The sequence below is a fragment of the Taudactylus pleione genome, unplaced genomic scaffold (assembly GCF_031769625.1).
Source record: "Taudactylus pleione unplaced genomic scaffold, aTauple2 ptg000040l, whole genome shotgun sequence".
NCBI classification, from domain to species: domain Eukaryota; kingdom Metazoa; phylum Chordata; class Amphibia; order Anura; family Myobatrachidae; genus Taudactylus; species Taudactylus pleione.
This window is the reverse complement of record NW_028284442.1, coordinates 29,418,687-29,432,500: the sequence shown is the minus strand read 5'-3', so window position 1 is coordinate 29,432,500 and position 13,814 is coordinate 29,418,687. Positions and strand designations below refer to the sequence as shown.

Genomic DNA, 13,814 nt, shown 5'->3' with positions numbered 1-13,814 from the left:
TCATCCATGTCTTTAAATAATACAATTTCAAGTATGTTACAATAAATGCAACATTGTTGAGATATAAAGTAACCCCAACTTTTCCATTCGCTTGAAAGAATAAAGGGATGATTCTTTTTTATTTAATTTTATTGAAGCACAATAATTGTAAACATAACAACAGTACAATAGTTACACAGATACATTTAGTGTAAATTGTAAAAGTGACACATTTATGACACATATACAAAAAAATTATTTCTAAAAACTTGTACAATTATTTATCAACAAGTTTCTTCTCCAATATATTACTGTAGAACAATATATAAAAAGCAATATGAATTTGAATAATGTGAGTAGGTAAAGGGGTGTTTCTTATTGTGCTCATGCTCACAAAGGTTACAATAGCAGAGAGTTTGTAATGTTTGTTTCACGTTTATGCTATTCTATTGTATTTGTGTGGTCAGCAGCAATTTTGTTCCAAGGGTTCTGATGGGTGCTCCTGGTATAATTTTTTATGCTGAATCCCAATAAGCAATTAGATTTTTCCTATCAGGCTAGAGCTGGGTACACACTAGACGGTATATTGGACGATTTGTCAGTTTGAGCTGAATTGGAACGACACATCGTCCACATTGTCTAGTGTGTACACACTTTTGCGCGCTCTTGTGCATCGGTCCTCGCATCTGCTTATCTGCTGTACTGCACGGCAGATGAGAAAATATCTTTAACGGTTTTGAACAAATCCTGGTTGGTATGCCCAACCGGATGACCAGGCGTAGACCGGGAGGTGGGTCGGGAGCGGGGCCGCCTCCCTCCCCGCGGCTGCCGCTGTGTGTGTACGGGCGAACAGCTGATCTGCAGACATATCTGTCCATCGGCTGTGCTGCGATATCTCTGTGAAAGACGTCGTTCACAGACATATCGTCTGTACTCACTGGCCGACGTGCAGCAGATATATTGACCGATCAATTGATAGGCCAATATATACCCAGCTTAAGGGTTCTGTGTGCCAAGCCTTGGAGAGACATAAGGTGGATGGAGATAAACCAATCAGCTCCTGTAATTTTTCAAACACAGCCTGTAAAGTGTCAGATAGGAGCTGATTGGTTGGTACTTTATCTCTCCAAGGCTTAAAGTAGGCTCAAGAGCGTACTTGAGCGTATATTTATTTATTGCCAATTATTTATATAGTGCACACAAATTACGCAGCTCTATGCTTTACTTGGCCAATTTTCGTTGGGAGCCAATTAACCTACCAGTATATTTTTGGAGTGTGGGAGGAAACCCACGCAAGCACAGGAGAATATACAAACTCCACACAGTTAGTGCCGTAGTGAGACTCAAACCCACGACCTCAGTGCTGTGAGGCAGTGATGCTAACCATCACACCATCGGAGCTTCCCATACATATATATGGGTTGATAGAGAAATTTCACTAACATATTTGAAATCAGCACAAAAAAGAATACTATAAGAATCGGGTATTCTCATCCTTTGGACACTTATTCCCCACTGTATTCCCCACTGTATTGATATCTAAGGGGGGAATTCAATTCAACGCGATGTTGAATAGAAGCGGGAGGGAGTTCCCGCAGCTATTCAATACACCGCGCTGTTTGGGCGCGCTAAGGATTTCTTCTCGCAACCCCCTGGGGATGCGCGGAGAAATTTGACTAAAGTGCCGGGTGCGCAGCAGTTTTTCTGCTTAGCGCGGCGCTAACAGAAGCACGCCCGGCACTTTGTCAGAGAGTGCCGGTTAACGCGCCTTAACACCATTATTAAGGTGCGATAGGCGCAATCACCGGCATTCTCTGACCACATAGCGCACTGAATTTAATAGCTCTGGGAGCTCGCTCCCGGCGTTATTCAATTTGCGTTCAATTTAATCGCCCCCTAAGTTACCAATAACATAGCAGACAAGTAGATTGGGAAACTTGTTATTACCAGGTTATCATTTGCTAAAAATAGGCTGCAGATCTAAATGGGCAATGGTATCAGTTGAAACTTTCCATTTCATAATTTCCTGTTGTGTACAAAAATGCCTTGTGTTTGTGATCAGAGTGTGAGCTCATTGTGTACTGTACTGTAATGGTTTAGAAAATGGCACTCCCACCCACGGTGATTGGGCACAGGCACACTGAAGCAGGTGTCCTTGTGGCTTGTCCTTCAAAATGTCTCAGATAAGGCAGCTCTGGCACAGGGACAATGGTTTTACACACCCCCTGGACACACCCCCTCAGACATAGACATACACCTTTAGACACAGAACACACACACACACACACACACTCTCTCTTTCTCCCTTACTCATTCTCTCCGATGTAGACAAGAAGATAGGCGACAGTGGAAGAAGCAGATCAATTACTCGTGTCTTTTTACATTAAAACTCTGGCGCATGACAGGGAGCCTCCCCTGATTTCACATCCCTGACGCAAGCTGATCTTTTCAAGCCTTTGTAAATAATAAGAGAATCTCTCAAAAACCATAAATTCTGACCCATACTTATGTTATTACAAAACAACATCTAGCCCAAATGACAATCTTGCATACTGTACTAACTTCCTGTCCAAGGGCCCCATTTACAAACTAAGGGAAATACCAGCGGGAATTTTCGTTTAGTATCACTGTGATACAAACGAAAATTCCACTGGTATTTAGTAATACTTATCCCTCCGGCGAGGTCCTGCGAAGTCCAGCGGAATCCTCGTACTCGACGAGGTCCTCTGCTGGGCTGCCGGCAGCCTAACGCTGCCAGCGACGGGGCTCCAGGACCATGCGCGACGGTCCGTCTGCGCATGTGTATGAGAGGGAGACCCAGCAGTGCTTGGAAGGCTTCGTTGAAGCCGGAAAGGCACCGCCGGGTCTCCATTGCCGGCAATGGGGCCCGCATCGCTCTCGCCATCTTAGATTACCGCTGTTTACTAAATTTACTTTTGTAAATGGGGCCCCAAATCTTTCTTGAATTGCATACTTGTATATACAGAAATCACCAGCATATTTTCTTTATCTTGTGCTTCCGCCACCCCTTCCCACTATTAAGACAAGAAATAGCTGAGCTGTGCATGAATTAAGCCTCCTCCTTTACCTCTCTAGTCTGTTTTCCTTTTAGCTATATGACTAATCATGGATAGGTGCGACTCCACCCTGTATAGACCTATGGCAGGGGGCACAGCCTTTCTACTCTGCTGAGTAACTGTGTGTCAGATTGAAATGGCTACAAAGTGGTATGTCAGTAAGGTGCATGTCCAGTAAGCCACTTATCTCTTTGGGCACCCTCCAGTGATGGTTACATCATGGTGGGCCAGCATTTAAAATCAAGCTCACCCTTACCTCCTGTTATTCTGGCTGTTGTCTTTCTGCTAGTTCAGACCTCCACATTCAGTTTTCTTCTCATTATCGGTCAATGTCCAGATATCCTATTAAGAGACTTTTGAAGACCTACCTTGAACAAGTAGAGTTTGTAATTAAAGCAGTGAAATAAACGTTATAAATGAACAAAGAATGTAGGCCCTGATTCAGAGGCGCTCGCAAAAATCGAGCGCTCGCTCTGAATCAGGGCGGGCGCTTGTTTTTTAGTTGCGGCCTCTTGGCCGCTCGCATAGCTGTGGATTACCACCTACAGCTTATGCGAGCGGCCAGGTGATGGTCACAATGGTCAAGACCATCGGGCTTACGACGAGACCCTTGCGGTACGGTCTCGTTGCCGCAAGCCCCAGTGGACTTCGTGCTCTAATAGAGCAGGAAGTCAACCTACTGCCATCACAAGTGATGTCAGTAGGGCCGTCCACAAACGGCAGGCATTCCTGTAGGAATGCCTCCGTTTGCCCAGCCACCCCCCCCCCCACCCCGCCTTCCAAACAGGGCGAGTTGTCGATCAACATCGACAGCCGTCCCTTTTGGATGCGAGCGCCGGAGCGATTGCTTTTTGCGCTCTCGCTCCGGGGCTCGTGCACGCACTGCCTAACAATCGACCCGCTTGCGAGCGCATATCGCTTGCGAGCGGGTCTGAATCAGGCCCCTAGTCCAATAATGGAAGACAGAATGTTGGAATAGCCACTTAGGCCCGTATTCAATTTGGAGCGCAATGCCGTTTTCGCGTGTTTTGGGCGAAAACTTTTCGCCAATGACGTCATTTTGCCAGGCGGAAAAGTATCGCCGTATTCAATTTAAATGTAATGTAATAGGTAAAAAATATTCACCTATGAATAGCAGGTGGAAAAAAGTGCAGAATTGGGGTTTTGGGGTGCAACATTGCGGGAACCCCCGTGCAGCCTTCAGACAGTCCCCCAAAGGTAAACTGGATCAAATTTTTTTTTTAAAATGACTTAAGAACACCCCAAAAAATCACTTTGAATTTGGGGGTGAAAAAAAATGTTGAGGGGCAAACTTAAAAATTAGCGAACTTGACTCTGGGGGGTCCCCAAGTATGTCACAGGTGTTTTTTTCATTGCAGGTGCTTGTGGCAGGTGGATTTTTCACAATTTTTAAAAGTTAACTTTAGCAACTTTAAAATATGCTGGCCCCCATTTTCAAGTACCCCAAATTTGCTGAGATAAGCCAATTTATGCAAAAAATACTCCTGAATACTATTCTGCACCACTTATACAAAAACGCTATTTAGCAGCTATTGAGCCCGTTTAAAAGCACCAAGGACCTCATTCAGAGGCGGTCGGAGGATGCAAGCGGTCGCTCAGAAACTGGGCGGCCACTTGCATCCTGACCGCCCGCCTCTGTTGCGGCCGTTAGGCTGTGGGTTTACACCCACAGCTCTAACGACCGCTCGGGTGATGGTCGCGATGGTCAGAGACCATCGCGACCATCGGGGCTTACGACGAGACCCTAGGGTAGGTTCTCACTTGTCGTAAGCCCCGGAGAGCTTCTGGCTCTGTCAGAGCCGGAAGCTCTCCACTGACATCACCAGTGATGTCAGTGGGGCCTCCCCCAAACGGTAGGCGTTCCCATGGGAACGCCTCCGTTTGGGCTGCCACCACCCCGGCCCGACTTTCAAACGGGGCGAGCTGTCAATCAACATCGACAGCTCGCCCCCTTTGGAAAGAGACCCGCTACGACCAGCGCTGTCGGTCGTAGCGGGTCTCACGCATGCGCACGAGGGAGCCGGCTCCCTCGTGCACATGCGCACTGTCCAAACATCGAGGCGGCCGTGCGGTCGTAGACCGTACGGCCGCCTCTGAATAAGGTCCCAAATACCTTCAGCAAGCCAAATCGGGGGTACCATAGGGAACCCCCATGTCAGAGCATCTTTTGGGGGGTGTTAGGCTGATTTCCCCAAATCTGACAGTATTTTCCGCTTGTTAAGTTTTGCCGGGTCCCGTTTTCGCCTACTTTCAAATTGAATACGGCGATGCGTGGGCAAGCGCACGATACTTTTCCGCCTGCAAAACAGGCAAAGTAGGCGAAAAGTCCGGGAGGCGATAAAGTATCGCAGCTCAGCTCAAATTGAATACGGGCCTTAGGGGTAAATTTACTAAGGTGAGAGTTTGTAAACTCTGGAGAGTTTGTGCATTTTTTACCACTCTCAAATTTACTAATGTCAAACTCGGAAGAGAGATCTCCTTTACTACTGGAAAATACAGGAGAGTTAGCAGACTCTCTTCAATTCACCATCGGCAAAACTAGAGAACCTTTTCACTAGTGAAGATAGGATTTGGGAATTTACCAAGCAGAGAGTTTCTAAACTCTCATGAGATCGGAAGACTCTCCTGTAAAAACTTGTGAAATAAATACACCTGCCTGTGATCTGTGAGTTTGGCAGAAACATACACATCATTGTGATCCATGTATGTTTCTGCCTGTAAATATTAGCAGTGCCAGATTAATGTCCACATGGGCCTGGAGCTGAAATTTATGATGAGCCTATTGTATGTCACTGCAGGGGAGGTGACAAGTGCCGTTGCAGTGTGACTGGTAATGTGGGGTCATGACCAGTGCGGTGTGGTGTTGGTTTACATAGGTGTGTGGCCAGTGCAGCGTTCTCCCAGGACACTCCGGGCAGTGCTGCATTTTCAGGTGCCGGTGGCCTCAACACATCTATGCAATGGCATGACGTTACACACTTAAGGGGAACGAGGTCAGCACAGGGCGCTCTGGAGTTAGCCCTGCTATGCCGCTGACTGTGCATGTGTAGGCCAGCACTCCTGTGCAAAGGATAGTGCTATGGCGTCTGGTGCCCTCCTAATTACCACTGCCTGTGAAGGGAGGGAACTATGTAGCAGTGGAATGGACGGCACTCTGGATAGCTTGTATAAAACACATTAAAATCCATTTAAGTTAGCAACATTTCAGAACTTGTATTCGTCCCTTCAGTAATCCTGACAAAAGAATGAATACAAGTTCTGAAGCGTTGATAACTTAAACTGAGTATTAGTGTGTTTTATACAGGCCATCCAGAGTGCCGCCCATTTGACTGCTATATATATGTGTATGTGGGTGTGTACATACATTACACACCCACATACACACCCACATATACATGTAAATTGTGATGGTACAGGGGCTTGAGGCACACTTAAGGGGACCGAAGCAGGTGTGGTGTGATATGTTGACAGTCATGAAAATGTTGACATTAGGGTTAGGCTACATGGGGGGTTAGGCACTAGGGGAAGGTTACGGTTATGCTAAAGGGGGAGGAGGATAGGGTTGGGCACTAGGGGAAGGATAGGGTTAGGCTACATGGGGGGGTTAGGCACTAGGGGAAGGTTAGGGTTAGGCTACATGGGGGGGTTAGGCACTAGGGGGAGGGTTAGGGTTAAGCTACATGGGGGGGTTAGGCACTAGGGGGAGGGTTAGGGTTAGGCTACATGGGGGGGTTAGGCACTAGGGGAAGGTTAGGGTTAGGCTACGGGGGGAGGAGGATAGGGTTAGGCACTAGGGGAAGGTTAGGGTTAGGCTACGGGGGGAGGAGGATAGGGTTAGGCACTAGGGGAAGGTTACGGTTATGCTAAAGGGGGAGGAGGATAGGGTTGGGCACTAGGGGAAGGTTAGGGTTAGGCTACATGGGGGGGTTAGGCTACATGGGGGGGTTAGGCACTAGGGGGAGGGTTAGGGTTAGGCTACATGGGGGGGGTTAGGCACTAGGGGAAGGTTAGGGTTAGGCTACGGGGGGAAGAGGATAGGTTTAGGCACTAGGGGAAGGTTAGGGTTAGTCTACGGGGGGAGGAGGATAGGGTTAGGCACTAGGGGAAGGTTACGGTTATGCTAAAGGGGGAGGAGGATAGGGTTGGGCACTAGGGGAAGGTTAGGGTTAGGCTACATGGGGGGGTTAGGCACTAGGGGAAGGTTAGGGTTAGGCTACATGGGGGGGTTAGGCACTAGGGGAAGATTAGGGTTAGGCACTAGGGGGAGGGTTAGGGTTAGGCTACGGGGGGAGGAGGATAGGGTTAGGCACTAGGGAAAGGTTAGGGTTAGGCTACGGGGGGAGGAGGATAGGGTTAGGCACTAGGGGGAGGTTACAGTTAAACTGCGCGGGAGGAGGTTAGGGAAAGGTACTATAAGTTAGGGGTAGGCATTAGGGTTAGGGGGGGATACTCACTGGAAGACTGGAGCCGCAGAGGTCATGACCGCTGGGACCCGGAAGCCGTGCTGGAGTCACTGCAGCCATCAGGAGCAGGTCAGTGAGCGCTGGGCCAACAGGGATGATATGTCGACATTCCATCACTGTCTACATGAATGTCGACACGGACAACTTCAACATTATGACCATGTTGACATTCTCCTATCAACATGATGAATGTTTACATATCATTCCACACCTGCCACAGTCCCCTTAAATGTGCCTGAAGCTCCTGTACATCCCTATTTACCACCGTGTGTGTGTATGTATATATACATATACACACACACATATATATATATATATATACACACACACACGTACGTGTATATATATATATACACACGTGTGTGTATATATATATATAAATGCACGTACATTTGTATATATATATGTGTGTTTATGTATGTATATAAACACAAGTGTGTGTGTGTATATACATATATACACACACACATATATATATATATTTATATACTGTATATATACACACACAAGTACGTACATACATATACGCGTGTGTGTATACATACAGTACATATACAAACACACACACACGTGTGTGTGTATATATATACATACATATACACAAATGTACGTGCATATATACACACATTTATAAACAGATTAGGTGGGTATAAGAGCTTATACACATAAGCTGTTATACCCACCTAATTTGATTGATAGATAGGTAGTAGATATATATTTACATGCATATATAGACAGGGGCCAGACATTACACTGACCTGAGTAAAAATCCTGACATGCTGGGCTGAGCTGCCTTTAGAGTAGAACAGTTCAGGGGCGTAGCCTCGGTATAATGGGGCGGAGCTTCAGCGGGTCTGTGGTGGGCGGGACATCAGAGGTGGGCTTGGCTTCAGCGGTCCGAGGGTGAGCGGGGCTTTGGCCTGGCCTATCGATCCACTTCAAGTGGAGTAGAACGGTTCAGGGGCGGAGCCTCGGTATAATGGGGCGGAGCTTCGATGGGTCTGTGGTGGGCGGGGCATCGGAGGTGGGCGGGGCTTCATCGGTCCGAGGGTGAGTGGGCCTTTGGCCTGGCCTATCGATCCGCTTCAAGTGGAGGGGAACAGGTGGGGAGGTCAGAATTCACTAAGCTGATTTTGGCAGCCATTGGGTGAGAGAGCTGACTGACAGGAAAAAAAAAAACAACTTTTTTTTTTCCTGTATGCACTGCTGTCTGTGAGGGCCTATTTTCAATGGGAGGCCTGGAGCTGTAGCTCCACCCGCCCCATTGTTAATCCGGCCCTGAATATTAGGGGTGTGCACCGGCCACTTTTCGTGTTTTGGTTTTGGATCTGGATCTTTCTTCGTGTTTTGGATCTGGATTGGTTTTGCCAAAACCACCCTTCCGTGTTTTGGGTTCTGGGTTTTGTGTTTTGGATCTGTATTTTTTTGAAAAAAAGCATAAAAACAGCTAAAATCACAGAATTTGTGGGTTTTTCTGCTCCTATGCAGAATGAGATTAACCTCAATAACCTTAATTTCCACTAATTTCCAGTCTATTCTGAACACCTCACAATAGTGTTTTTATGTCCAAAAGGTTGCACCGAGGTAGCTGGATGACTATGCTAAGCGACACGAGTGGGCGGCACAAACACGTGGCCCATCTAGGAGTGACACTGCAGTGGCAGACAGGATGGCAGTTTGAAAACTAGGCCCCAAACAGTACATAATGCAAAGAAAAAAAAGAGGCGCAAGATGGAATTGTCCTTGGGCCCTCCCACTCGCCCTTATGTTGTATAAACAGGACATGCACACTTTAACAAATTTTTCGGGCCACCCAAAGCGTCTCCTGCACGCCCCTGTCGCTTTTCAGAAAATTCTGCACCACCAAATTTATTGTGTGAGCAAAACATGGGACGTGCGGAATTTGCCCAGATGTAATGCCCGCACAATATTGGTGGCGTTGTCAGATATCACAAATCCCCAGAAGAGTCTAAGTGGGGTAAGCCACTGGGTGATGATTTCCCTCAGTTTCTCTAAGAGGTTGTCGGCGGTGTGCCTCTTACTGAAAACAGTGATAACAGCGTAGCCTGCCTTGGAACGAGCTGGCGTTTCTGAGATGCTGCTACTGGTGACGCTGCTGTTGTTGCTGCATAAGGTGATACATCTACCCAGTGGGCTGTCACAGTCATATAGTCCTTAGTCTACCCTATTCCACTTGTCCACATGTCCGTGGTTAAGTGGACATTGGGTACAACCGCATTTTTCAGGACACTGAGGACGTTTCTGTACAGTCTCGGTATCGCCTGCCTAGTGAAGTGGAATCTAGATGGGATTTGGAACCGGGGACATACTACCTCCATCAATTGTCTAAATCCCACTGCACTAATGGCGGATACCGGACGCACGTCTAACACCAACATGGCAGTCAAGGCCTCAGTTATATGTTTTGCTTCAGGATGACTGCTGTCGTACTTCATCCTCCTCGCTAAGGACTGTTGGAGTGTCAATTGTTTAGTAAAAGTAGTGGTGTTCCTACTTCCTCTCTGGGATGATGAACGACTCCCAGCAGCAGCGGCAGCAGTAGGCGTAGCAATGCAGGATCCTCCGGAGGAATCCCGGATAGGAGAGTCAGTCATGCTAGTGACATGGCCTGCAGGAATACTTTCGATCCTGACTAAGGAGGAAATTGACGAGGAGGGAGTTGACGGTGTGGTTTGCAGGCGCTTGGATACAACAGGACAATGGGATTTAGGTGTCCCTGGACTGCTTACGGTCTTAGCCAAAGTTTCTGAACTTGACAGTAACTTTTTATGAACGCGCTGCACTTGACGTATAAGGGAGGATGGGCCTGATTCAGAGCCGTTCGCTATTTGCGGTCGTTCGTTCAAAAACAAGGGGTGGCTATTCAAATGATCCGTACGCACATTGCAGTCTGTTCACACCTCTAAGTCTGAACGAGCGAGCAAAACATACGCTCGTTTATTTGTTAAAAACGCCCCCTGGCCGCTCGCACCATACGTCATGTCCGCTATTTATTAGATTAATCGAGTACATCGACCAGCGTATGAACTGCTCGCTATTCTTGTGGTTGGTTTTTGCTACCACAAATTTGCGAGCAGTTCTGGCTATAAAATAACCCAGTGACGTGGTCAATGACGCTGCTGTATTAATTATGCACTCCCTTAAAACGCCCGTTTTGACCTTTAAGCACGCCTGCGTTCGGATCTCCACTCCCCGTTTTCAAGCACCTTCCCCTGTTACCACCCACATACGCCTCATTCTGTCACTCAAAATAGCAGGCCCTCGCTATATTGCGTACCAACGATTTTCGGCCGCACTGACTGGTTCGCGCATGCGTACTAAAATCCGTACGCATGCGCAGATGTGCAAACATCGCTCGGAACGAGCGTACTGCCGCTAACGAGCGGCTCTGAATGAGGGCCCATGTTCCTAGGTGGTTAATGACCCTACCCCTACTTATTTCACCTTTACATATGGCAAGACAGTTGTTGTCCGGATTTGGATAGAAATATTGCCAGACCAAAGAGGTGGAATGTTTGGTCTTCTGCCCAGGCATGACCGTGATGGGCTTTTTCATCCCACAGACAACAACTATCTCCCCCGGAGCCTGATTTAAACAAACCACATCACCATCAGAATCCTCATCGCCAACTTCCTCCTCAGCGCCAGCTACACCAGTATCCTCATCCTGTTGTACTTCAACAGTGACATTTTCAATTTGCATATCAGCAAGTGGACTGTGGGTGCTCCTTTCAGCACTTGCAGAGGGCGTGCAAATGGTGGAAAGAGCCACCTCTTCCCGTCCAGTGCTGGGAAGGTCAGGCATCGCAACCGCCACCACACTTGGACTCTCCTTGGGGATTTGTGATATCTTAGAACGCACAGTTCTTCGCTGTACTTTTGCCAGCTTAACTTAGCGGGATGAGGGCTTCCATCGTCATGTGAAGCTGAACCACTAGTCATGAACATAGGGAAAGACCTTAGCCGTTCCTTGCCACTCAGTGTCGTAAATGGCATATTGGCAAGTTTACGTTTCTCCTCAGATGATTTAAATGTTTTTTTTAAGGTCATTTTCCTGAACTTTGTCATTTGAAATTGTATATGCCCTCTACTATGACATTGGGCATCGGCCTTGGCAGACGACGTTGATGGCATGTTATCGTCTATGTCATGACTAGTGGCAGCAGCTTCAGCACTTGGAGGAAGTGGTTCTTGATCTTTCCCTATTTTATTTTTATCGGAGAAAGTTTGGTCCTCCATTTATGTTATATTGATATATACGTGCGGCTAAGGCGCACACAAACACAGAAAATTATTTTTTATTTTTGTTGGAGACTAGTGCACTTTGTGGGTTACACCACCCTTTAAGAAATGAGCCAGCCGGCCCTTTACTTATGGGACACAGGCGCACGCTTGGCGCTGCTCCTGTGTTGATGCACGTGCAGCCGTAGTGCACAAAATTCACAAACACAGAAAATTATTTTTTATTTTGTTTGGAGTGCACTTTGGGGGTTACACCACCCTTTAACAGACGAGCCAGCCGGCCCTTTACTTATAACACAGGCGCACGCTTGGCGTTACTTTGTTGATGCACGTGCGGCTACTGCACACACAATTCATAAACACAGAAAAAAAATAATAATTTTGGAGTGCACTTTGGGGGAGCACCCCTGATGCACAGATCACCCCCTGGAGAACACTACAGCACCTCTCTAGGACTACATCCTTTATGGGACACTGCACAACTCAGTCCAGCCAGCCCCTATAGACTTTGGAGTGGACACAGCCCCTATGGACAACTGACTGCACAACACAGCCCAGCCAGCCCCTATGACAGCAGTACAACACAGCCCAGCCAGCCCCTATGGACAATAGCAGCACAACACAGCCCAGTCAGCCCATATGGACTGAGTGGACACAGCTCCTATGGACAACAGCAGCACAACACAGCCCAGCCAGCCCTAGCTCCCACCCTCCCTCTTCACTGTAGACAGCCGGAGTGAGAAATGGCGCCAACGCGGGGACCTTTTATAGAATCCAAAACCCGCGAGATCCGGAAGGCGGGATGATGACGTTTTGCCTCGTTTCAGAAATCCGAACCCGCTCATCCCTAGTAAATATATACAAAAATGTTAAATATCAGAAAAAAAATGACATGGGGTCCCCCCCAAAAGCCTAACCAGCCTCGGACTTGCCAGCCAGTCTTGGTTTCTAAAATTACCGGGAACAAAATGTGTAGGGTTCCACCGTAATTTAGAAACCAATACCAGGTTGCAGGGCCAGCCCTGGTTTTAAATATAGGGGGGAAAAATTGCGTAGGGTACCCCCTATATTTAAAACCAGCACCGGACCCAAAACGGCCGGGCTGTAATGCCACAGCCCGGAGACCCTTTCGCCGGGGCTCCAGGACCAAAGCATTATCAGCCCAAGCCGGGGATCTCAGGAGAAGTGGGGACCCCCCCAAGAAGGGGTCCCCCCATGAAACCCCAGGCTTGGACTGAAGCCCGGGGCTCTTCCCCCACACCCCTGGAGCGTTGGGTACGGGGGTAATAAAGTGAAAAATTTAATTAAACTATTGTATTTTACAGTGGGACTACAGGTGCCAGCATGCCTGCCCTTTGGCACTTGTGGAGCTACAAGTGTACCTCCACTGTAAAATAAATAGTTAAATAATGACAAAACACACACACACACCGTGACAAGTAAAAGTTTATTGCATACACCTACCCACTCACACATACTCACCTATACCAGATGTTTCTGTCCTCTTCTCCCATGTAGAATCCTTAATGACTGGCTCTGAAAAAAAGAATTGCACACTCACCTATTTCCTGGCGCTGGTCACCGCAGCATCCCCGGGACTTTACAGTGGGTGTACAGGTGCTGCCCGTCTACTGGCACTTGTAGTTCCACAAGTGCCAAAGGGCAGGCATGCTGGCACCTGTAGTCCCACTGTAAAATACAGTAGTTTCATTATATTTTTCACTTTATTACGGGGTGCGGGGAAGAACCCCGGGCTTCAGTCCAAGCCTGGGGTTTCGGGGGGGGGGGGCCTTCTTGGGGGTGGGTCCCCACTTCCCCTGAGATCCCCGGCTAGGCCTGAGCGGCTTGGGCTGATAATGCTTTTGGCCCCAGAGCCCCGGTGAAAGGGTCTCATGGGCTGTGGCATTACAGCTTGGCCGTTTTGGGTCCGGTGCTGGTTTTAAATATAGGGGGTACCCTGATATGTGCTGGCTGCTTGCTCGGGAGAGTTTTGCAGAGAGAAAACACTGCA

The 13,814-nt window shown here is 47.8% G+C and overlaps 1 protein-coding gene across 1 annotated transcript in view; it reads left to right on the top strand.

Moving 5' to 3' along the window:
• The window catches only part of TRIM50 (tripartite motif containing 50), a 28,393-nt gene that overhangs the window by 4,339 nt on the left and 10,240 nt on the right, over positions 1-13,814 (top strand). The window lies entirely within an intron of this gene.